General features: G+C 38.3%; 1 long non-coding RNA gene and 1 pseudogene across 1 annotated transcript in view; both read right to left on the bottom strand.

The window, feature by feature from the left end:
* The window catches only part of LOC123645002, a 72,709-nt gene extending 52,931 nt beyond the window's left edge, over nucleotides 1–19,778 (bottom strand). Inside the window, exon 1 of the long non-coding RNA XR_006737362.1 lies at nucleotides 19,315–19,778. This is a non-coding gene — a long non-coding RNA (uncharacterized LOC123645002). The remainder of the gene's footprint in view (nucleotides 1–19,314) is intronic.
* Nucleotides 3,781–3,887, bottom strand: LOC123645465 (annotated as a pseudogene).
* Nucleotides 19,779–20,916: the final 1,138 nt, after the last annotated feature.

The raw sequence follows: 20,916 nt of genomic DNA, 5'->3' as shown, positions 1-20,916 counted from the left end.
GGCCACACCCACAACTGGCACCTTCATTGCAGCCCTGCAGGGGACGCAGCTGAGCCGTGGCTGCACCCCTATCCAGATGGGGCTGAAGAACTGCTGGAGTCATGTCACTAAAAGGAGCAAACTGAAAAGATGAGAAGTGGCAGTAAGGATGGGAGATTTACATTAAGACAATAGTGAAGTTAAAAATAAAGGTTACTGACAAAGCCTGGGATATACCTAAGGGGTGAGTGGCTAGGGCAGAATGAGAGCAGTCACTGGAGTATTACAGGGTATTTGAAGGCTCATCTCTGAGGACATTGAAATAACCAATAATTATGACAGTGGTTGTGTAGGGAAAATGACAGTGGGCAAGGAGCTAGCATCTTAAAGGAAGGAGGAGTTTGTAGATAACTGCAGTAGAGGAAGATAATGGGCATTGTAGTCTGTTGTATGAAATTCAAAACTAGAAGCATTTAGGGCGGAGGAAGAGTGAATGGGAGAATGGCCTAGGAGAAGAAATGATGATCAAGAAAGTCACGGCCCTACTTCCAGGCCAGGGATAATAAGTGGGGTAGGAGAGAAGACAGCCTCCAGCAAAGGAGGCTGCAGGCACATCAGAGACCTCAAGGAAGAGCCCCATTTCTGTGGCATAAAAGCCCCTCAACACCCCCTTAGAACTAGACCCCAGAGTATAAGAATATTTTTGACAAGGGAAAGGCAGGATAATCTTACTATTTTGCTTACTGCTACAAAACTTGAATTTTTTGGATTAATGCAGAAAAGCAAACAACCAATTGGAAAAAGAATTATGATTTCTACACCTTCATAAAGCCTACTAACACTGACCTACAGATCTGATTTAACCTCTACTTCTGGTTTCAATCTTTGTCGGCAGTCATTTCCAGGAAGCACATTGCCTTCAACCCAAACTGGAATTATAATAAAAATTTCCTTAAATGTTTCCATTCTCCTTAGGCCCAGTTTTAGGGAAAGACTTCTAATTATTAGAATAACTATGGCAAAGTTACAGAGTCCCCAAAGATGTTGGGCAAGCCTGTAACAACAGAAATCATTTGACATATATCCAATAGGTGATCAGATTTCAAAATGCCAATTTATGCATTCATAACATGACTCAAAATAACATAACAATCATGCATTAATTTGTCTAAATGGAACATTAGCAATTCATCTATCCAAATTATAGTGTCAAGTGCAAGAAAAATAAATGTATGTACTCTTACATAAGAATTTTTTATGTATAAACTTAAACTGTTTACTTGATACTACTAGAAAAGTTAATGTCCATTTGTAGAAATGAAAACAACCTAACTATTCATTAATAAAGAAATGGATAAATTGGATAAATCATGTAAAATTCAAACTGCTGAATTTAATATAGTCACAGAAAGAATGAGATAAATGAAATAATTTTGTTTGTTTGTTTATTTAGAGACAGGGTCTTGCTCTGTTGCCTGGGCTGGAGTGCAGTGGGTCATCATAGCTCACTGCAACCTCAAACTCCTAGGCTCAAATGACCCTCCCACCTTGGTGTGCACCACCACAGCCAGTTAATTTTTTTTTTTTTTTTTTGGTAGAGACAGTGGGTCTCACTGTTGCCCAGGCTGATTGTGAACCTCCCTGCCTCAGCTTTCCAAAGTGCTAGGATTACAGGCATGAGCCACCATGCTCGGCCCAGATAAATTTCTATTAGTGTTTCTCAAGCTGTGATTCAATGATCACCTGCATCAGAATCACTAGGGGTTTTTAAATAAATTTTATTGTGTATATTTAAGGTATACAACATGATGTTATAAGATACATATATATATACTAAAATGGTTACTATAGTGGAACAAATTAACATATCCATCATCTCACATAGTTACCCATTTTCCCCCCGTGGAAAGAGCAGCAGTAATGCACTCATTTAGCAAAAATCCTGAATCCCTTTTATTAATCCCTTTTATTAACTATAGTCCTCATGTTGTACACTAGAACATTCAGGGCCGGTGTGTTGGCTCACATCTATAATCCTAGCACTCTGGGAGGCCAAGGAGGGAGGATTGCTGAGCTCAGGAATTCAAGACCAGACTGAGCAAGAGTGAGGCCCTGTCTCTACTAAAAATAGAAAAATTAGCTGGGCGCAGTGGCAGGTGCTTACAGTTGCAGCTACTCGGGAGGCTGAGGCAGGAGGATCACTTGAGCCCAGGAGTTTGAGGCTACAGTGAGCTGTGATGACACCACTGCACTCCTGCCCTCTACCCCTAGTGACAGAGTTAGACTCTGTCTCCAAGAAAAAAAAGGAAATTGAACCTCTTCCTCACTCTCTCCTCATACATATAAAAAAAAAATTCAAATTGTTCATGTACATTTTGCTACACTGTATCCTTTGACCTACATCTCCCCATTTCTTCCTCCTACCATCCCAATCCTGGTAACATGTTTTCTTCTCTACCTCTATATCTTTGGTATTTTTTTTAGATTCTACATACAAGGTCATTCAATATTATCCTTTCTGTGTCCCTCTTATTTCACTTAGCATAATGTCCTCCAGGCCCATCCACGTTATGGCACTTAGCAGGATCTTGTTTTATGGCTCACCTGCGTTTTTGTTAAATAAGCAGATCCCTGAGCCTCATCCCAAGCCTACAGAATTCATTGGACATACATTTTTAAGTAGGACCTCCACTGATTCTTACCCATAAAAGTTTAAAAATCACTATTAAGTGTTCCAACAAGGAAAGCTCTCTGAAATAAATTTGTTAGAAGAAAAAGCAAGATTCAGAATAATATGTATAACACAAGCATGTGTTTACAAAGACAAAACTATATAAATGTGTGTTTGTGTGTATGTGTGTATAAGTATTCGTATGTTTGTGAATACAAATATCTGCACATTTGTGTAAATACATGTAAGAATATAAATAAATAATATGAAAAAGTCCAGAAAGCAATACAATGAATGTTAATAATGGTTACTGCTAAAGAAAACAAGTAAGATTGGTGATGTTAAAAGAGGAACAAAAATAAACTTCCAAACAACTCAGTAGCCCACTGTTTACCGAAGATGTGTGGGAAGGAGAATCAGGATGCCCCCTTACCCCTTCACTGGGCTCCAAGCCTCTCTGGGTTTGATACTCCCCAATATCTTTTCTTCTTTTTCTTTTTCCTGTTCTGCTTTGCAATTACCCTTCGTGATGTCCTTGGCAGCCTCCAGCACTTCTTCCTCTGAACTGCACCCGAGCTATGCCTGTTTCCCCCTCTGCTTTATCTCAAACCCTTCCTTCCCTCCGGGACACTCCGGCAAGTGATGTCTCTAGTCAGCCATATTATTGCCCTCTCTCCAAGTATTTCTTTTCTTTTCTTTTCTTTTTGGACAGGAAGTAGGATTTATTTGGTGGGTGCAAATGAGGAGGCAGCACAGTGGAAGACTTCATGAGTTCAGGGCCCACCACTTGTCCAGAGGGCCACGACTGGGGATGTATTTGGCCCCAGAGCTACCTGGGATGAGCCGCTTCTCAGCCACCATGTCTTCAAAATCATCCACATTAAATTTAGTAAAGCCCCACTTCTTTGAGATATGGATCTTCTAGCTGCCAGGAAACTTGAACTTGGCCCTGCATAGGGCCTTAATCACATGCTCCTTGTTCTGAAGTTTGGTACAGCTGGACATGATGAGTTCACCCATGTGAACCCTGGCCACAGTGCCCTGGGGCTTTCCAAAAGCACCATGCATACCTGTCTGGAGCCTAAACTGGGAACAGCACAAGATCTGACACATGAACATATATCAGAAGGGACTCTCTCCAAGGTCCCTTAGAGCAACCCACACAAGCAACAGGTTGCACACACTACCAAGGAGGGTGCTGGTTGCAGCCATTGCACACCAAGTATTTATACTGCTTTAAGTCCCCAGGACACTCAGAGAGTTGACACAGGACTTCCTTTTGCCTAGAAGTATTGTGTCCCATTTTTAATCATATACTTTGGTACCATGCTGGAAGTGGGACTTCTCTAAAAGGTCGGCTCTTCCTCAATGGGTTCCCAGAATCAATATAATTCTTTATTGTTTGAATGATTTATAATGAGCATGTATTAATATATCACCTTAATAATTTTCAAAGAAGAAAGAAAGTCACATGACTAGGAAGTTTGCAGATCAATGATAGAGGATTAGTGTCTTGTCACAGTAAAATAAATAGGAAAAACTCCAAATCGAATAATACTACTAATACCAATATTTTAACAAATGCATATTGAGTTCTGCTAGCCTTCAAAGTGCACCTGTCAGACCTCCTATTATTGTCCCTTCTTGACTGATGGCACCAGTGGCTGTGCTCTGAGGGTGCACCAAGACCACACCTCCCAGAACTGCTCCCAGCCAAGGCCTCGGTGCAGCCGGGACACTAAAGCAAGCCCGTTTCTGCAAGATGTGCCATTGCATGGGCCACTTAGGCTTGAGGACTGACCATAAACCTTGCCAAAACTTTCTTAGACGTGCATTGCAGTCTTAGACTCTTCTTACCCAAATTTCCTACCATCTTTCCTTCACAGGAGTTAGACCTGAACTGTGACCTGAGAGCTCTCCCTTCTCCACTGGCTCTTTCTCCTATTTCCTTCACAGATGTTTTCCCCCAGTAAATCTCTTGCCCTTCTAATCTAGCCTTGGCTTCTTAAACGATCCAAATTAACACATTGCCTGAGTTGAACACCTGAACTCTTAGTAAATACTGGTCTAACTGCTAAGTAAAATCTGTAATATTAGGGATGACTTCCTTATTTTCTAGCACAGATATAAGTCTCCCAGGAGAATCAGTCCTTCCCGTGACTATCAGCCCCAAATTATCCCATTACCTCCTCTTTGATGATTTTCCTGGATACTGTTATTTGACCTTCCAGCCCTGAGTGAAGACTGCCCAGAACATCGAGATGACCAGCCCAGATGACCCTCTTTTTATCCCTTCATTTGTTCATTTTTTCAATCTAAATTTAGTGAGTGCCTACTTCGTGAAAATGACTGTCCTAGGCCCTGAGTATGCCATGCAGGCAAGGTGTCAGCTCTATGTAGTTTATAATCTGGAAGGAAAAACAGGCATTAAACAAATAAACATGAACAAACATATTAAAAATTGCAAAATAAAAAGCCCCATGGAGGAAAAAAACAGAGTACTGAGAGAGTTAATTAGTCATTTTAATATTAGATGGTGAGGCCGGGCGTGGTTGCTCACGCCTATAATCCCAGCACTCTGGGAGGCCGAGGCAGGAGGATCGCTCAAGGTCAGGAGTTCAAGACCAGCCTGAGCAAGAGCGAGATCCCGTGTCTGCTAAAAAATAGAAAGAAATTAACCAGACAACTAAAAATATATAGGAAAAATTAGCCGGGCATGGTTGCGCATGCCTGTAGTCCCAGCTACTCAGGAGGCTGAGGCAGTAGGATCTCTTGAGCCCAGGAGTTTGAGGTTGCTATGAGCTAGGCTGATGCCATGGCACTCACTCTAGCCCGGGCAACAGAGTGAGACTCTGTCTCAAAAAAAAAAAAAAATGTTAGATGGTGAAATGTGTTTCAGGAAAGACTAAAGGAAGAGAATGAAGCAGTCACACGCGGATTTGAGAAAGAGCAGCTCAGGCTGCAGACAGCATAAGAAGAAGGCCTGGCTTGAAGAAGAGCTTTGGGATGGAAGCATCACGAGTGAGAGGCTTGAACAGCTAAGCATGGTTGGAGAGGCAGACGAGGGTCAGATCATTCAGGGCCTTGGGGACCATGTTAAGAAGGGAAGATTTTACGACATCATTGAAAGGTGTTAAGCAGAAGCTGAGGAGGGTAAATAAGAATGAGAGAGGCTATGCAGAATATGATACAATTTGGGGTCTTAAAAGACCACTCTGGCATCCATGTGGAGACTGACTTAGAAGCTCACACAACAAGAGAATGGGGTGGACCTACCAATGATGGGAACAGAAGTGAAGGCAGAAACGATCCAACCAGAGCAGAATCTAACACATCAGGAAATTGCACAGAGGGGAGACACACACTTCTTAGGGTCTCTCAAAAAACACACATGTGGGACATCCCAAGAGAGCAAGCATTTGGATACCAGAAGGTCAGAAGACATCAGAGCTGGTAGTGGTACTAGACAGCAGCAGCTATCCAAGAAAGGACCACAGCCACAGCCAGCTAAGTAAAGAGACTTTCCTTTCCCCTTCCCTCTCCCTGTTCTACACTCCAACACACTGATCGCTAGAGCACTAGAGCCTAGACAAGACTGGAGGGAAGGTGTGCAGCAGTGGTTCTCAGATGGTGGTCCCCAGACAGCAGCAACAGCATCACCTGGGAACTTATTAGAAACACATATTCTCAGGCCCTTCTGCAGACTGAATCAGAAACTCTGGGGCTATTACCCAATAATTTGTATTTTTAACAAGCAGCCCCCAACCCAGGTGATTTTGATACACCCTAAAGTTTGAGAACCATCAATGTAAAGCTTTGGAAATTTTAAACTGTACTGGAATGAGTTTTAATATCTATAAGTGAGCTGAAAGTTATGGGATATGTCTGAGATATTAAATGATAAGAAAGAGAGATTGGATACAATACAGTTGAAAGTAGTGGCTTGAGAAAAATAAAACCTTTCATATTTTACCCCAGTGATTGATAAACAAGTGTATTTATAAGAATTACATTTATGGGCCAGGTGTGGTGGCTCATGCCTATAATGCTAACACTTTAGGAGGCCCAGGCAGGAGGATCAACTAAGGCCAGGAGTTCAAGACCAGTCTGGGTAACACAGCAAGATCCCATCTCTATAACAAAAATAACAATTAAAAATTGGCCAGGTGTGGTGGTACATGCCTATAATCTCATCTACTCAGGAGGCTGAGGCAGGAGGATCACTTCAGCCCAGGAATTTGAGATTGCAATGAGCTATAATGGTGCCACTGTGCTCTAGCCTGGACAACAGAGCAAGACCCTGCCTCAAAAAAATGCATTTATAATTCTATATTTGTAAATATCCATTATTTTAACAAGAATAAGATATTTTAGTTTTTATATTCAATAGTAAATCTGATCAACACCAGCATTTTGTTGATAAGCTATGCTTATACCTGCTCCTAAAAATCATGCACTCAAAATATTAATAGCATCGTCTTCCAATATGAGAAAGTAGAAGTTACCTACACTACCTAATTCTGTACTTCTTCACAACCCCCCCGCACAACCACATAACAACAAATTTCACTGAAATAATATAAGACTTTAACCCTAAAGAGATATGGATTGATATAAAGAGTATCTGGTCAATAATTTATATATAATATATTTCCTTACTTCTAAATTTATTGTTTCAATTATATCTATTAACATTTATTGAGTGCCCACTATGTTCCAGGTGCTATAGGTGATACAATACTTTATGTATATTTGTTTTTAGAATTGTTAACTGAGTATCTTTCCTTTATATTTGTCAAAATATAAGCAATCCTAAAGGCTCACAAGTCATGTACTATTTATGTTTACCTTTTGAATGCCAAATCTATAGATGTTAAAAAAAGTAGATTTCTTGGCCAGGCATGGTGCCTCACACCTGTAATCCTAGCACTCTGGGAGGCCGAGGAGGGAGGATCTCTTGAGCTCAGGAGTTCGAAAGCGACCTGAGCAAGAGCAAGACCTTGTCTCTACTAAAAATAGAAAAAAGTAGCTGGACATGGTGGCACACCCCTATGGTCCCACCTACTTGGGAGGCTGAGGTAGAAGAATCACTTGAGCCCAGGAGTTGGAGGTTGCAGTGAGCTATGATGATGACGCCACTGCAACTCTAGCCCAGGTGACAGAGCAAGACTCTGTCTCAAAAAAAAAAAAAAAAAAGTTGGTTTCTTGACAATAATTATAGGAATTATTTTAAATATTTATCAAAACACCTTTAAAATTTTCCTGATATACTTGCTATGTATATTCTCTAGCACAGAGGGGGAAAGAAACTATCTCAAGATCATTCTTTTATTCTGTCTCAAAACTTTTGAAACAAACTTCAGTCTTTGCATGTTATAAGTAATATTAACAATATTCTTTTTATATTAAGAATTAAAAGATACTCTGTTGAGCACTTTCTACACCTTATCTCATTTAATCTTCACAACAAACCTGCCACATGGGAATGTATACACATTTTACAAATGGGAAAAGCAGAGGCCAGAGAGATTAAGCAAATGACTGAAGATCACACCAAGTGGCATATTGTGGATAGACCCAGGACTGTCCTACTCCACAGTGGAGCTCTTAAAGACTATAGGATACTGCCTGAGACAGCCCTTTGAATGTGCGACTGAGAGGAATGGGGAGTCAAAGACTACCTCATGGCCCAGGAGAATGCAAGATATTCCCACCACAAGAAGGAATCAATGCTACTTAAAGAACAACTGAGGGTAAACAGGGAGGTAGTGACTAGGAAACAATAAAAGTGCCACATTTTTTCCTAGACAACATAAACTTACAAAGAAGTCTGCCTCTAATGGTTTATGACTGCCCAGCCTCCAGCCTGCAGACGGCTGAAAAAGACAAATGAGTGTTATCTTGCTCCCAAGAGACCCTACCACTCTTTTGGCTAGACCAACATATTATGAAGGTTAATTTCTGAAAATTCCAAGATTTACAAAATATACAAACGGGAGGGGGGCAATTCCTAGGTAATTATTATCAAAGCCATAAAGGCACAGACACAGGAGAGTATGGAAAAATATACCTTTCTTCAGGTCTTAAAAATAGATAAAAGCCAGGCATGGTGGTGCATGCCTGTAGTCCCAGCTATCCTGGAGGCTGAGGCAGGAGGATTGCTTGAGCCCAGGAGTTCAAGTCCAGCCTAGGCAATACAGTGAGATCCCATCTCAAAAAATATATATTTTTTAAATATTTACAATAGCAACCAAAAAGACAGTAGTTAGGTTTTGTAACCTAAATTCTTAGGAAGATAGATGAGTAATAATACACTAAAAACTACCCAAGTAAGAATCCCTAAAACACACCTGCCCAATTTTAAGTTCCTTGAGCTTCATAAGAAAGACTATAATTGGACTGCATTAAGAACGCTCTTTTATGTGAATTTACTCTTTGAACAGATGTGTTGCTGAAGCTGTCATATTCAACCTTTATTCAGCTCCTATCCCTAAAGAAGCCAACCTATTTGCTTCTACGTGTGTGTTGCAACAGTGACATCCAGTGGCTAACTTTTGGAAGTGCATTTTCAGGGAAAAAAATTGTATTACAAAAATAATGAATATTTCTGCCCCTAATATTTCCAAAAGTTATTTCTAGTGCACTTTCATAACAGTATGAAAACTGTGAAGTTAAGAAAAAATCTGTGCTCTTCAAATAATTCAAATTGCATTCTATTTGTTTATGAGTACTTATATGAAGCTAGAGAAATTCAGCACATAAATTCAACCTGGAAGTCTGGTAGGCAGGTACTAAAGTCACCATTTAAGTTGAAATTAGACTTCCTAATAACTCACTTTTACACTACTGCTTATCCATTGAAGCAAAGGAAAATGTTTGACCATTCATTTCTTTTTGTTTCCTTTTTCAACCTGGAGTTTCTACTATATGTATATGTGGTTCCAAACTTTAGTTTCTACACAGTAGCACCTTTTCTTTAAGATGAAAAAACAAAAACAGTTAATAGAGGGCTTTAGGCAATAAAGAATTAATGTGATTTGCTGGAAGTTAAATATAAATAATCCCAGGACACAGCTGGCACTCTGGAGGAATCTACTCCATTGTTTCTTACATTGTACAAATTTTAAGTAGGTAGGTGTACACATTCACTTCAGGAAGAAATTTTACTTCACAGTGTTTCTTACAATGTGAAGAGCTACAGTTCAAACCTGCAGGAAGCAAGCTAATATGTTGGCCCAACTGCAAAATGTGGAGTGCGTGTGATGTTGTATAAGGCTGTTATCACTGTCCTACCCCATTTCTAAAGCATTAGTATGAAAGTGGCACTAAATCAGATAAGTGTGGTCCCAGGCAAGAGTGTCTCATTTCAGTCATATGCGCATGTAACATAATCATCACTAATGGCATTTTTCCAACATTAATTACATCAAGATCTTACAGAACATCTGATATTATGCCATTTGTTGGGGGTGGGGGCAGTAAAAGGAAAGACTGCAAAAAATAACGGCCATCTTGCATTAATGTGCATAACCCAAGGTCAGCTGTCTCCATGTTCTCTAGTCTTCTAAAATCATCCTTTTTTGTTTAAAAATTGGCCCAACCTCCCATGCTACATAGATGACGCAATATACTACCCCTCGTATTCCTTCCTCCTACCCTACCTCCACATGATCCTTGTAGGGCTTAGATTTATCTCATTCATTTTGCCATCCTTTCCTGCCTCTGCTGAATTCTCTCTTGTTCTCTGCACCTGTAGCTCTTCACTCTCATTCCAGCTCAACTAAAAATAAGCTACTTAAAAGCAGAAGCCCCTTCTAAGCTTCCCACTCTATCCCCAGTGCCTACAACAGCAATTGCTCCATAGTAGTCACAACATCCTCTCATTTTCTCACTTAAAGCAATTCAGTACCCTTTTATCTATTCTCCCTTCCAGAAAAAGTCCTAAGCCCCATCTTTTCACATCCAAGTGACTCCTTAAAGTGATTTATTAAAACAAAAGATGACTTTTTCTATGAGGAATTCTGTGACCAGAATATTCTCCCCACTAATTGTGTATAATGTATTTAAAACACACCTAGAACATATTTCAAAACATGTTGTACATAATAAATATATATAATTTTTATTTGTCACATAAAAAATAAAACATACCTAGATGTAGTGAGCTGACCTACCAGAAATGAAATTTTACCTCTTCAACAGCAGAAGCTGAAACATCCTCTGTACATTAAGAAAAGGAGTTGCCCTGGAGCAGATCTTGAAAGTCCTATTTTAGAAAACAGCCTCCCACCCCCAATCTCTGCATGGTAATCAGAGATCTCAGCATAGGTAGGAACAGAAGGTACGAGAGACAGAAGGCATCAATATAGATGAACAGTGGAACATCACTCATTCGTCAATGATGTCAGCAACTCTTTTGCTAAATAAGAGAATATTTTTCAAACACTAAAAGAATATTTTCTCAATTATGTGTGCTATTCTCACTGCAAAGACTACAGATGACACACTTTTCGGTTTACTCAGCATTAACATTTTCTCCATTATTTTCTTAAGCCTAGACCAGGAGTCGGCAAACGACAGCCTGTAGGTGAGATCCAGCCTGACACCTACTCTTTTTAGTCTCACCGGGACATAGCCATGCTGGTCGTGTACACATTGTCCATGGCTGCTCAAGTGCCGCAACGCAAGTCAGGCAGTTTCGACAGAGACCGCATGGTCTGCAAAACCTGAAATATTTACTATCTGGCCCTTTACAAAAAAAAGTTTGCCAACCCATTCTGTACTGTCTCTCACTCTCTGGCACCGTCTCTCTCTGACCTCAGCTATCAACATGTCCCTCTGAGTGATCAAAGCCCTGCTGCTCCCACCACCAACAATAACCCCTTCCATTACTTCTCTGACCTTTTCTCCCATGCAACTTTCATTTACATGTATTTTAATTAAAAGGTGAGAAAGTGGATTATACAATTATTTCATGGTAAGTTTTGACTGTCTACTAGATTCAATCCTTGTACTTTTAAAAGAGGAGCTTGTAACTTGTTAAAGAAAAACAAATCTTGTTAGAATAACACCTGAAGAACACCAATACGTTTGCAGTTCCACCAGCCGGGTTCCTGCCTTCTCAGCTTCTGTCACAGACTCTCTACAGAAGAATAAGGGAGTGGACAGTGAGCCAGAGCCACCCACGCTGCTGGGGACCCATTTCTGAAAGGGAGTCACTTTCTATCAATTCTCTGTGAAAAGGATAAGAGACTGGGTATGGCCTTAAGCATGATTTCAAATTGAATTTTGTTTATCTCCATACCTCCTCTTCTGAGGTCTTCTACCTCCAGGTATAGTCCCCTAATTTATGGGTAAAGATAATATAGGGATATTCAGATATTGTGCTTTTTATAAAATAAACAGATCTTTGATAAATGTGTTTCTCTCTCAAGTTTCCGTAGCTCCATTTAGAGGTTCAAGTTATATGTGTGTGTGTTTTTTAACTCATAATTGCTTACATTTACTTTTTAAAAGAATCTTGTTTATTGTAAAAAAAAAATTTTAAATATAGGTAACAAAAAGAAAATTGAAATGCCCAACACCCAGAGATTATAGTCTTTCTCCACACAAATACATACACAAAACTGTGTATATACACATATACATACAAAGACATACCTCATTTTATTGTGCTTTGCTTTATTGTGCTTTGAAAATACTGCATTTTTTTTACAAATTCAAGGTTTGTGGAAACCCTGCATTGAGCAAGTCTATTGGCAACATTTTCTAATAGCATGTGCTCACTTTGTGTCTCTTTGTCACATTTTGGTAATTCTCTCAATATTTCAAACTTTTTCATTGTTATTACACCTGTTATCATGATCTACGATCAGTAATCTTTGATGCTACTATTGTAATTGTTTTACAGTTCCACAAACCACGCCCATACAAGACAGTGAACAATTGACAAATGTGTGTGTTCTCACTGCTCCACCAACCAACCTGCAGTTCCCCCGTCTCTCTCCCTCTCCTTGGGCCTGCTATTCCCTGAGACACAACAATATTGAAATTAGGCCAATTAATAACCCTACAATGGCCTCTATGTGTTCAAGTGAAAGGAAGATTCACATGTCTTTCACTTTAAATCAAAAGCTAGAAATGATTAAGTGAAGATGGCATGTCGAAAGCCAAGATAGCCTGAAAGTGAGGCCTCTGCCAAACAGTTAGCCAAGTTGTAAATGCAAAAGAAAAGTTCTTGAAGGAAATTAAAAGTGCTACTCCAGTGAACACACGAATGATTTTTAAAAAAGCAAAACAGCCTTACTGCTGATATGGAGAAAGTTTTAGAGGTCTGGATAGAATATCAAACCAGCCACAACATTCCCTTAATTCAAAGCCTAATATAGAGCAAGACCCTAACTCTCTTCAATTTTGCGAAGGCTGAGAAAGATGAGGAAACTACAGAAGAAAGGTTTGAAGCTAGCAGAGGTTGGTTCATGAGGTTTAAGGAAAGAAGCCATCTCCATAACATAACACACAAGATGAAGCAGTAAGTGCTAATGTATAATAGAAGCTTCAGTAAGTTATCCAGAAGCTAAGATCATTGATGAAGGTGGCTATACTAAACAACAGATTTTCAATGTAGATGAAATAGCCTTCTATTGGAAGAAGATGCCATCTAGGACTTTCATAGCTAGAGAGAAGTCAATGCCTGGTTTCAAAGTTAGAAAGGACAGACTGACTCTTGTTGGAGACTAATGAAGCTGGTGACTCTAAGTTGAAACCAGCGCTCATTTACCATTCCAAAAATTCTAGGGCCCTTAAGATGCTAAATCTCTGCCTGTGCACTGTAAATGGAACAACAAAGCCTGGATGACAGCATATCTGTTTAAAGCATGCTTTACTGAATATTTTAAACCCACTATTGGTACCTACTATTCAGAAGAAAATATTCCTTTCAAAATAGTATTGCTCATTGACAATGCACCTTGTCACTCAGGAGCTCTCATGGAGATGTACAAGAAGATTAATGTTGTTTTTATGCCTGATAACACTACATCTATTCTGCAGACCATGGGTCAAGGAGTAATTTTGACTTTTAAGTCTTATTATGTAAGAAATAAGTTTTGTAAGACTATGGCTGCCATAGATGATTCCTCTGATGGATCTGGGCAAAGCAGATTGAAAACCTCTGGAAGAGATTCACCATTCTAGATGCCATGGAGGACATTCATGATTCATGGGAGGAGGTCAAAATATCAATATTGACAGGAGTTTGGAAGAAGTTGATTTTAATCCTAATGGATGACTTTGAGAGGTTCAAGACTTCATTAGAGGAAGTAACTGTAGTTGTAATGGAAACAGCAAGAGAACTGGAATTACAAGTGGAACCTCAAGATGTGACTGAACTGCTGCAATCTCAAAATAAAACTTGAACAGATGAGGAGTTGCTTCTCATGAACGAGCATATAGATGAGATTCTTGAGACGGAATCTACTCCTCGTTAAGGTGCTGTGGACATCATTGAAATGACAACAAAGGATTTGGAATATTCCATAAACTTAGTTGATAAAGCAACAGCAGAGTTTGAGAAGATTGACTTCAATTTTAAAAGAAGTTCTACTGTGGGTAAAATGCTATCAAGCAGCATCACATGCTGCGGAGAAATCTTTTATGAAAGGAAGAGTCAATTGATACAGCAAATGTCATTGTTATTTTAAGAAATTGCCACTGTCACCCCAACCCTCAGCAACCACCAGCAACTACCTGATCAGTCAGCAGCCGTCAACATCAAGGCAGGGCTCTCCACTAGCAAAAAGATTACAACTTGCTGAAGGCTCAGATAATCTTTAGCAATAAAGTATTTTTAATTTAGTTTTCTATATTGTATTTTTAGACATAATGCTATTGCACGCTTAATAGACTATAGTGTTAACATAACTTGTATATGTACTGGGAAGCCAAAATATTTGTGACTTACTTTATTGTGATATTGGCTTTGTTGTGGTGCCCGGAACCAAACCCACAATATGCATGAGGTGTGCCTGTGTGTGTGCATGTGTGCGTATCTACTAATGTATTTATTATTTTTAATACTACTGTTTTCACTTAACTATATACAGTGTAGATATTTCAATGTCATTCTTCCACAATATCATTCTTATTTGCTATTTCATATTCAGTTGTATAGCTAGACCATGATGAATTTAATAAATAGCTTTACATATGTCATTTCAGGTTTAAAACTATTTATTACTTACAACACTGCAATAAATACCCTAGGAACCTGCTGTGGTCTGAATGTTTGTGTCCCCCTCAAATTCATATGTTGAAGTCCTAACCCCAAGGCAATGACATTAGGAGGTGGGGTCTTGGTGGGGTGATTAGGTCATGAGGGCAGAGCCCTCAAGAATGGGATTAGTGCTCTTATAAAAGAGACCCCAGAGAGATCCCTCGCCTGTTCTGCCCTATTGCTGTCTATAATCAAGAAAGCAGACCCTTACAAGACACCAAATCCGCCAGCACTTTGCTCTCAGACTTCCACACCTCCAAAATTGTGAAAAATAAATATCTGTTGTTTATAAGCCTCTCAGTTTATGGTATTTTGCTATAGCAGTCTGAACCAGCAAAGACAGGACCCAGTAACTATTTTCTTAAGGTAAATCCCTTTCTGAGTCACCAACTAGGTATATCTTTTGATACAAATTATCAAATTGCCCTCCCAAAATATGGTAGTCTAATAATAGTAATGAACTCTGAAGTGTAATTATGAGTGGTTTATATTTCCTTTTTATTTTTTATCTGTTTTTCATGTTTTCTACAATGAGCCAATTGACATACCCAGGATATTTCAAAGCATCACTCTCTCAATAGATAGATAAATACATATTAATACATACATACATATACCAAATTATATATTTATAGGTCTACACCATTTTGTTAGTTATAAAACTATAAAACCTAATCTGAACTGTAAAGTATCCTCTTTCGTGGTATTCAACCATGTGAATCCAAATGGCTGAATATTTGCTGATATATGCTTAAAAGTATTAGAATAATATAGCAGAATCTCTTGTTTTTAACATGTGTGTTAGTGTCTTTCTCTAAAGTATAAATGAGATGATTTTTCTTTTCTACTGATAAATACAATTTGATGAATATACCCTCAAGTATTTGATGTCTTATTTCATTATCGGCAGTAACAACCTACTTCTGCCATCTTTCTAATGACAATTTTCATTACGGAGATAAGAAAAGGTATTACATTTAGAAACTCAGCATCTCATGTATAACTCCTTGGTGAATTTTCCAACAGTTCCTCTCACTTTTCTGTTCAACATTAATAAACTGTTTCCCTATAAATATGCTATGCTTTATGAAGAGATAATTTTTTAAGTTAATCAACTGCCTACATCATTGTTTAGCTTTCAGGAGTCATCTCAGTACACATTAGAGAGCACAAATGTTAAAGCTGGAAACATATTTAACGGATTTATAGTAACATTTCATTAATTTGGAGCCCTTTGATACAAAATAAGTGTGTCAATAGAAAGACTCCTACATTCTATTAAAGCATCTTGAGAAAGTAATCATACCCAGAAAGAGGTTTCCTGAGCACAATTTGAAGAGGAAGGTAAGGAAGCCTTGAGCAGGCTTGAGGAATTTCTCTGCAGTTCCCTAAGCTATACAGAATGGTTCCAGTCTGATATCCAGACCTATCCTTCCACAGAAAATTCAGAGCAGCATGATATGATTGATTTTCCTACTTAGTGGTAGTTTCTGGCCTCAGCCACCCATCAGACCCACTGCTATGTGTCAGTTCAGTGTGGTATGGATGTCACACAGGGGCAACAGAACGATCGTTCCAGGAGCTTCTGTGGTAGGAAATGGAAACTCACAGAATGGGGTTGTGAAGGATCAGTGTGCTCCATCCATTGTTTATTCAAAAAAAGTATTTACCAATCATTACTGTGTCAGGCACTAAGCTATGTGCTGAGTAATGCACTCTCTGTTCCTTATAGATTGTAACTCCTAGATTACTTTGTTAGCTCCAACGTTATTGTTATCTTTTAAATATCCACTCAGATGATCCTTTGAATAACTTAATTTGGTTTTCCTAAAGCCGATCCCAAGACAAGTACTTGAATGCAGGCAGTTTGAGAGATAATTCCCAGAAGTAACAGCAAGAGAGAAGGAAGTGTGAGATTGAGGTGTACACTATTGCATTAGTTACCAGAACACACAGTAGGGACTCAGTCCCTCTGAGGACCTTCTGAGGAATCACATTGAACTAAACCTCCCTTCCAAAGAAGGGTAACTGGGGCTTTAACCCACCCCTGTTCCCAACAGGTTTAGATTTGTCACTGGAAGTGCAAACTCCGCCAGGCTTCCAGGCTGCCTTGCCTGGACTGAGGGAGCTCTCAAGGCTTCAGAGAAAGCCCTGAGGCAGGAAAGCAGGGACAAAGCAGGTGCTGACCTTGGGAGGGCATCGGCAGGTGCAGAAACTGTTCCCCACCACTGCTGCTGAAATCACAGGGGAGCCCAGGGACGCAACTGAGGGCATGAAATCTGCAACTTTTCTCATTCTCTACCTGCCTCCAATATTCACTGTCATAGTCAAGTCCTAACCTGGTTGTTACCCCCTCCCAACTCATAATTTTCAAAAACCCTTTCACCAACCATTACCTCCTTTCAAACTTACTCTCTCTAATGCCTTGATTTTAACAATTCTCACACCGTGTTGGATCCTACCATCCATTAATCCTACAACCTTTCCACTGTCCATCATTCTTCATCCTCACTTCCTTTCCCAGCGTAAATCTACAGTCCATCTTCACAATCGTTCTGGTGCGCATATTCTCGACGCCCTTGTGTCTCTCTCACCTTCTCATTCTCTCCACCCTCAGCCCCTGGTAACCACCAATCTGCTTCCTGTCGTTGTGGCTCTTTTCTTTTTTAGAACCTCAGATAAATGGAATCATATTAATATATTATTTGGTATTTTGAGAATGGCTTCTTTCACTTAGCATAATGCTTTTGAGACTCATCCACATTATTGTATCTCTCAGTTCTTTCCTTTTTCTTGCAGACTAGAACTCCATGTATGGATGTACAACAATATATTTATTCATTTCCATTCGAGGAACATTTGGGCTTTTCTGGGGTTTGCTTGTTATAAATAAAGCTACCATAAATACTCACATACCACTCTTTGTGTGGACATTTCATTGTGGTTTTGATTTGCATTCCCTTAGTAACTGGTAATATTGAGCATCTTTTCATATGCTGCTTACCATTCATACAATTTATTTGGTAAAGTGTCTACAAATCTTTCACTCACTTTTGTTATCAGACATTTATTTTATTATTAAGAGTTCTTTTTATATTATGAACACATGCCCTTCATAAGATATATATTTTGCCAATATTTTCTTCCTATCTGTGGCTTGCCTTTTCTTAACAGTGTATTTTGGAGAGCAAACATTTTTTTTAATTTTAATTTTTTTATTATATTTTTTCTCTCGTGGTTCATGAATTTTGTGTCCTAAGAAGTATTTGCCTAAATCAAGATTACAGAGATATTTGCCTATGCTTTCTTCTATAAATTTTATAGTTTTAACTTTTATATTTAGGTGCACAACCCCTTTAATTTAATTTTTAAAGGTTTCATGTGGCTATTCAATTTTTCTAGCACCATTTACTACAAAGACTATCCTTTCTTTCATTAAATTACCTTGAAAACTTTGTCAAAAATAAATGGACTATATGCATATGCATCTATTTGGAAAGTATCTATTTGTTTCCATTTTTCTATATGTCTAGCCCTATGCCAACACCATGATGTTAGATAACTGTAGCTTTATAGTAAAATTAGAAATCAGATAGTGTAATTTCTCCAATTTTGTTCTTTTTTAAGATTTGTTAATTTTAGGACTTTGAGATTTGTATATAAATTCTTGAATTAACTTGTCAAGTTTTAACAAAAAGCTGCTTGGATTTTGACAGATATTGTGTTGAATCTATAGGTCAATTTTGGGAGATTTGATATTTTAACAATAATTAGTCTCCCAATCTGTGAACATGGTATATATCTCTATTTATTAAGGTTTTCTTTAATTTCTTTCAATAATTTTTTTACTTTTGATAGTATAAATCTCACACATATTTTATGAAATATATCCCTAAATATTTCATATTTTAATGCCATTGAAAGTTTTTTAAATGCATTAAAATGTTATTATATTAACTTCAAATCCCAATTGTTGATTGTGACTATATAAAAATACAATTCATCTTTGACTATTAACCTGTATCCTACAACCTTGCTAAACTTATATATTAGTTCCAGTAGCTTCTTTGTAGATTCTTGAGCTGTTTTTTTTTAATGTAGATGGTCATGTCATCCAAAAATAAAAACATTTTCCTTTCCAATCTCTATCTTTTTTTCCTTTTTCTTGCCAAACTGTACCAGCTAGGAACCACAATAAAATATATAAAGAAAGGAGTATATGTGAATAGGAGAGTGAAATAGAAGTGTACTGTTGAAGGCTTCTTACACTATGCCTGAAATGATTTGTCATCTGACAGTATAGACTGTTGTATTAGTTATCTATTGCGTAACAACAAATTACCCCCAAACTCAGCAGCTTAAAACAGCAGCCTAAAACAGCATTTATTACCTCACACAGTTCCTGTGCATCAGGATGGGCTTGGTTGGGTGGTTCTGACTCAAGATCTCTCATGAAGTTGCAGTCAAGATGTTGAAAGGGGTTGCAGTCGTCTGGACACTTTAGAGGGGCTGGAGAATCTGCTTCCAAGATGGCTCCCTCATGTGACTGGGTCTTGGCCAGAGATCTCATGTGAACTCTCCATAGGTGTTGAGTGTCCTTGGGGCATGGCAGCTTGCTTTCCTCAGAGGAGCAATGCAAGACAGAACAAGTTAGAAGCTGCAATATCTTTTTGATCTAGCCTTAGAAGTCATACTCTGTCATTTCTCCACATGCTATTGTTTACATAGTTTCGCCCTATTCAGTGCAGGATGAAACTATATTAGGGTTTGCACTCTAGAATTCAGAGACCACTGAGGAGCATCTTAAGCAGTGGAAGCTGCTTAACACAACTGTGGTAAGTTAAAGTGTGTTTATCATATACTTCTACATGGGTTACAAAGCCAGCTATACAATATTTCTATTTTGCTTTGAGCAATCACATAAAATCTCTTTAACTGTTAAAAAGACTTAAAAACTAACAAAATTAAGTATTTTATATTTAGCCACATTTTCACTATTTCTGGCATTTTTCATTCGTATATAAAGATATAAATATCCATCTGGTGTCATTTTCCTTTTGCCTAAATAATTCCCTTTAATATCTCTTATAGTTAGTCCACTGACATTAAATTTTGTGTGCTTTTGTTTGTCTGAAAAAATGTTTATTTCACCTTCATTTTTCAAAAATCAAAAAGTTGGATAAAGAATTCTAGATTGACTGTTTTTCTTTCAACGTTTTGAGGACTATCTTCTGGCTTGTGCAGTTTCTGATGAGAAGTTTCTATTGAGACAGTGTCTTTTTTTCCCTCAGGCTGCTATTAGGATTTTCTCTTTGTCATTGGTTTTCTAAAATTTGATTATTATGGTTTTCCTTGTGCTTTTCATTCTTAGAATTTGTTGAGTTTCTTGGATCTGTGAATTTATAATGTGCATCAGACATGGACAAAAATTTGGCCATTATCCCTTCAAATATTTTCTGCCTTCTTCTACCTTGCTCCTGCAATTCCATAACTATGTCAGATCTCCTGATATTGTCCCTCAGGTCACTAATTCTCTGTTCACTTTTCTATCAGCTTTTTTTCTCTCTGAGCTTCATCTTTGATACGTTCTATTGCTCTGTCTTCAATGTCTTCTACAGAGTCATTTCTTCTGCAGTGTCTAATCAGCTATTGATCCCACCCAGTCTTTCTCTATTTCAGATATTATATTTTCATCTCTATAAATTTGATTTTGGTCTTTTTCTGTTATTGATATTTCTCTTCATCATGTTAATGTTTCCCTCTACCTTCCTGATGACATGAAACATATTTATAATGGTCAATTTTAGTCATTCCATTACCTCTGTCATTTCTGCTTCTGTTTCTATTAATGCCATTTTTCTTCTGATTATGGGTCATGTTTCTTATTCTTTGTAATGCCTGGTAGTTTTTTATTGGACATTGAAACTTTACCTAATTGGGTGGTAGACTTTGTTGTATGCCTTTTAATAGTGTTGTGCTTTCTTCTGGAACA

Source organism: Lemur catta, chromosome 9, assembly GCF_020740605.2.
Source record: "Lemur catta isolate mLemCat1 chromosome 9, mLemCat1.pri, whole genome shotgun sequence".
Taxonomy (NCBI): Eukaryota; Metazoa; Chordata; class Mammalia; order Primates; family Lemuridae; genus Lemur; species Lemur catta.
This window is presented reverse-complemented; position numbering and strand designations above follow the sequence as displayed.